Genomic DNA, 6,042 nt, shown 5'->3' with positions numbered 1-6,042 from the left:
CGCTGGAGAAATGTGCTCTTCACGGTTTCAACTGTACCGGGCAGATGGCAGACAGCCAGTATGGTGTCATGTGGGTGAGCGGTTTGCTGATGTCAACGTTGTGAACAGAGTGCCCCATGGTGGTGTTGGGATTATGGTATGTGCAGGCTTGAGCTACAGACAACGAACACAATTGCATTTTATCGTTGGCAATATGAATGCACAGAGATACCGTGCACAGAGATCCTGAGGCCCATTTGTAAATGCAATCAGCCGCATGTTTAAGCGTGATATGCACGGCACCATGTCGCAAGAATCTGTACACAATTCCTGGAAGCTGAAAATGTCACAGTTCTTCCATGGCCTGCATAATCACCAGACATGTCACAAATTGAGCATGTTTGGGATGCTCTGGATGTGTACGACAGCGTGTTCCAGTTCGCGCCAATGTCCAGCAACTTCGCACAGCCATTGAAGAGAAGGGAACTGATTTCCTTATATGAACTGTAACTCAGTAACTTCTTTGAAATTGTTACATAATGGCTTATAGTGCACTCTACCACAATATCTTGTGAATTCTGTTAAAATATTTGTATAATGTATCTTTCCTCTCACTTCTTTGAAGTTATCACTGATCTGGCATGATGTGATTGGAAATTATGTTGTGACTTTGATTTTGCTTATCCAATCATGTTTGATCTAGTGATGACCTCAATGAAGGGAGGAAGAGAAGAGGAAGTGAAAGTACTGGAATGGGGCTCTGGCCCTGCATTCTGCAATTTAGATCGTAATGAAAATGTTTGTGGACAGGGGATCTGATCCTGATCAGCACTCATGTTCTGAGATGCATGTTTGAATGTGGGCCCTGGCCTCTAACCTTCCCAATAGAGTCAGCTGAATTTTTGACCTTTTACCCTACCCCAAATATTTGTTTGGAGTAGGGTGAAAATGTTCACCTAAAATGACATACCCAAACCTAACTGCCTGTAGCTCAGGACCTGAAGCAAGGTTATGCATATTCTTGATACCATTTGAAAGGAAACACTTTGAAGTTTGTGGAAATGTAAAATTAATGCAGGAGAATATAACACATTAGATCTAGTAAAAGATAATACAAAGAAAAAAAACGTACGTTTTTTTGTAGCATCATCTTTGAAATGCAAAAGAAAGGCCATAATGTATTATTCCAGCCCAGGCGCAATTTACATGTTGGCCCCTAGATGGCAGAATTGTGTGTACAATGTTTTAGACTGATCCAATGAACCATTGCACTGCTGTTCAAAATGTTGTATCAAGACTGTCCAAATGCGCCTAATTGGTTTATTAATAACTTTTCAAGTTCAAAACTGTGCACTCTCCTCAAACAATAGCATGGTATTATTTCACTGTAATAGCTACTGTAAATTGGACAGTGCAGTTAGATTAACAAGAATATAAGCTTTCTGCCAATATCAGATATGTCTATGTCCTGGGAAATGTTCTTGTTACTTAAAACCTCATGCTAATCGCATTTGCCTACGTTAGCTCAACCGTCCTCTGGGGGACCCACTAATCCTGTAGAGGACATGAAGTTCAGTCAATCAGGAAAATTTCAAGAACTTTGAAAGTTTCTTCAAGTGCAGTCGCAAAAACCATCAAGCGCTATGATGAAACTGGCTCTCATGAGGACTGCCACATGAAAGGAAGACCCAGAGTTACCTCTGCTGCAGAGGATAAATTCATTAGAGTTAACTGCACCACAGATTGCAGCCCAAATAAATGCTTCACAGAGTTCAAATAACAGAAACATCTCAACATCAACTGTTCACAGGAGACTGTGTGAATCAGGCCTTCATGGTCGAATTGCTGTATAGAAACCACTACTGAAGGACACCAATAAAAATAAGAGATTTAGTTGGGCCAAGAAACACGAGCATTGGACATGAGACCAATGGAAATCTGTCCTTTGGTCTGATGAGTCCAAATTTGAGATTTTTTGTATCAACCGCCATGTCTTTGTGAGACGCAGAGTAGGTGAACGGATGATCTATGCATGTGTGGTTCCCACCGTGAAGCATGGAGGAGGAGGTGTGATGGTATGGGGGGTGCTTTGCTAGTGACACTGTCAGGGATTTATTTAGAATTCAAGGCACACTTAATCAGCATGGCTACCACAGCATTCTGCAGTGATACGCCATCCCATCTGGTCTGCACTTAGTGGGACTATAATTTGTTTTCACCCGAACAATGACCCAACACACCTCCAGTCTGTGTAAGGGCTATTTGACCAAGAAGGAGAGTGATGGAGTGCTGCATCAGATGACCTGGCTTCCACAATCACCCGACATCAACCCAATTGAGATGGTTTGGGATGAGTTGGACTGCAGAGTGAAGGAAAAGCAGCCAAACAAGTGCTCAGCATATGTGGGAACGCATTCAAGACTGTTGGAAAAGCATTCCAGGTGAAGCTGGTTGAGAGAATGCCAAGAGTGTGCAAAGCTGTCATCAAGGCAAGTGGTGGCTACTTTGAAGACCCTAAATTCTAAAATATATTTTAAATTGTGTAACACTTTGTTTGGTTACTACATGATTCCATATGTGTTATTTCATGGTTTTTATGTCTTCACAATTATTCTACAATGTAGAAAATAGTAAAAATTATGAAAAAGTCTGAGTAGTTGTGTCCCCACTTTTGACTGGTACTGTCGTTCAAGTTCAGGCTTGTGGAGCTCATTTGAGTATTACCATTTTTTGTTGTTGTGGCTTTTATCAATCTTCACTTGTGCTTGAAACTGTTTTGGGTTTTCGATTTACTCGATTCTATGTTTAAACAGACACTATCCCCGTTCCATGTGTGTAAACTCACATTGCAGTCGGTGATTAGGGATTTATCAACTACCTCTCAGTCTGAATTAGACGTTCATCCATGTTTCTCAAACGTCAAATTTCGTAGTATTTAAGGTTAAATTTAGGCATTAACATACTTTTTTTAGGTTAGGGTTAAGTTTAGGCATTAACTCTGAATTCTTAATGTTAGGCATTAATTCTGAAGGTTTAAGGTTTGGTATAGGCATAAAACAAAAAAAACATTATATCCCTGGATTCAAACTCGCAACATTTGGAATCCAAGGCAGATGTTTACACCCATCTACAACGCCTTAGCAAAACCGAAACCTACTTGAAGGTAACAGCTTCTCACTGTTGCCCCTAGTGGCCGATTTCCACTAAATCTCCCGACGTCCTCAGTCATGGATTGTGACCTGGCTGGGATTTATTGTGATACATAGTTAGGATATTTTTTTCACGCACACACACACACCTGTACTTTACTACTGTCCCTCACACACCACTCTGTGGCAGTGAGCCAGCTAATTTGCAGCACAGCCGTTTGCACTGTCTGTCAAACCTCAGGGAGATGAAAGAAACCCTGAAACAGCAGCAAGCCTGTCACACTCCTCCTTTCTCCCTCGCTCCTAGACTTTCATTTCTTTCTCCTGCGACCTTTCTAAAACTGCTGAATCCTCTGCTTCTTACACCCATCCAATTTCACAATCATCCCATCCTACCACCCACCTCGGACTGTTTCCTGGTCTGACACCCCTCCCATTTTTTGGCACCCTTTCACTTTATCCCGTCTTCCCTGGCATGTTTTATGCTTTGCGTCCTCTCTTGCTCCTTCACATTTATTGACTGCTATTTTTTACGCCCTTATCTATTCTACCTTTTCACCCCTGCCATCCCCATCTCCCTTTATCATTGTCCTCTCTAATTCTCTCTCTTTCATGTCTCCCGCTCATACCCTGTCACTCTTAGCCCATCTCTCCCTCTCCTTCCTTTGGCACTCACCCCATCTCTCTTTCTCCTTCTCTCCCTTTTCCCTCTTTTGGCACTTACCCTCTTTTTTTTCTCCCCCTCTCTTTTGATTGTCACTCAGCCCCTCTCGTTCCCCTTTCCCTCCCTTGTCACTCCGGAGTCAGTTCATGTCATTTCAGCAAACCGTGATATCTCCCATTTCAGATTGTTCCCCTTGTTCAGAGAAATTAGTCAATTCAATCTTTATATATTTTTTTCAAGAAAGTGTAGAAGTACCTAATTTTTGACCACTAGATGCCACTGTTCCTGCTATACCGCCACACTACTTTATCAATTTAGCAGGGCTCTTGAGTGTTTATAAATATATCACAACATTTGTTTTGCAACTTTGGGTAGAAAACCATTCAATTTTGCTCGTGATGAAAATAAATTGTGTGGTCATCCTCACAGTAAAAGCCAGTCCTCCGTGAAAGCAATTCAGTTTTTCCTTCTCTTAGCAACCTAATGCTTCAACCCAGCTCTGCTTGAATAGTCCAACAAGTGTGAGCTCTCTGAGAGGGCTATGGTGCAATTCTCAAAACTTTAATGGAGAAATAGGCTAGGGACTAAAATGTTGTGACAACCCAAACAAAATAATACATTGCATGGCTGTATTGTTTTTTTAAGTATATAGTACCATTATATAGTATATAGTATAGTATACAGTATATAGTACCACTCAAAGTTTGGACACCTACTCATTCAAGGGTTTTATTTTTTTTTAAATATTTTCTACAATGTGAAAAAATAGTGAAGACATCAAAACTATGAAATAACACATGTAATCATGTAGTAACCAAAAATGTGTTAAACAAATCTAAATATATTTTAGATTCTTCAAAGTAGCCACCCTTTACCTTGATGACAGCTTTGCACACTCTTGGCATTCTCTCAACCAGCTTCACCTGGAATGCTTTTCCAACAGTCTTGAAGGAGTTCCCACATATGCTGAGCACTTGTTTGGTTGCTATTCCTTCACTCTGCGGTCCAACTCATCCAAAACCATCTCAATTGGGTTGAGGTCGGGTGATTGTGGAGGCCAGGTCATCTGATGCAGCACTCCACCACTCTCCTTCTTGGTCAAATAGGCCTTACACAGGCTGGAGGTGTGTTGGCTCATTGATCTGTTGAAAAACAAATGATAGTCCCACGAAGTGCAGACCAGATGTGATGGCGTATCACTGCAGAATGCTGTGGTAGCCATGCAGGTTAAGTGTGCCTTGAACTCTAAATAAATCACTTACAGTGTCACCAGCAAAGTACCCCCACACCATCACACCTTCTCCATGCTTCACGGTGGGAACCACACATGCATAGATCATCCGTTCACCTACTCTGCGTCTCACAAAGACATGGCAGTTGGAACCAAAGATCTCAAATTTGGACTCATCAGACCAAAGGATAGATTTCCATCTGTCTAATGTCCATTGCACATGTTTCTTGACCCAAGCAAATCTTTTCTTCTTATTGGTGTCCTTTAGTAGTGGTTTCCTAGCAGCAATTCGACCATGAAGGCCTGATTCACACAGTCTCCTGTGAACAGTTAATGTTGAGATGTGTCTGTTACTTGAACTCTGTGAAGCATTTATTTGGGCTGCAATTTCTGAGGTTGGCAACTCTAATGAACTTATCCTTTGTAGCAGAGGTAATTCTGGGTCTTCCTTTCCAGTTGTGGTTTTCATGAGAGCCAGTTTCATCATAGCACTTCATGGTTTTTACAACTGCACTTGAAGAAACTTTCAAAGTTGTTCAAATTTTCCAGATTGACTGACTTTCTCTTTGCTTTTTTTGAGCTGTTCTTGCCATAATATGGACTTTGTCTTTTACCAAGTAGGGTTATCTACTGTATACCACCCCTACCTTGTCACAACACAACAGATTGGCTCAAATGCATTAAGAAGGAAAGAAATTCCACAAATTAACTTATAACAAGTCACACCTGTTAATGGAAATGCATTCCAGGTGACTACATCATTACATCATGAAGCTGGTTGAGAGAATGCCAAGAGTGTGCAAAGCTGTCATCAAGGCAAAAGATGGCTACTTTGAAGAATCTCAATTATAGAATATATTTAAGTCTGCTTAAAACGTTTTGGTTACTACTGTACATGATTCCATATGTTTTATTTCATAGTTTTGATGTCTTCTATTATTTTGAAATGTAGAAAATAGTAAAAACCCTTGAACGGGTAGGTGTGTCTAAACCTTTGACTGGTACAGTATATATCAGGA

Source organism: Oncorhynchus keta, chromosome 3 (genome assembly GCF_023373465.1).
Source record: "Oncorhynchus keta strain PuntledgeMale-10-30-2019 chromosome 3, Oket_V2, whole genome shotgun sequence".
NCBI lineage: Eukaryota > Metazoa > Chordata > Actinopteri > Salmoniformes > Salmonidae > Oncorhynchus > Oncorhynchus keta.
The sequence above is the reverse complement of the archived record's forward strand: the minus strand, read 5'-3'. Positions refer to the sequence as shown.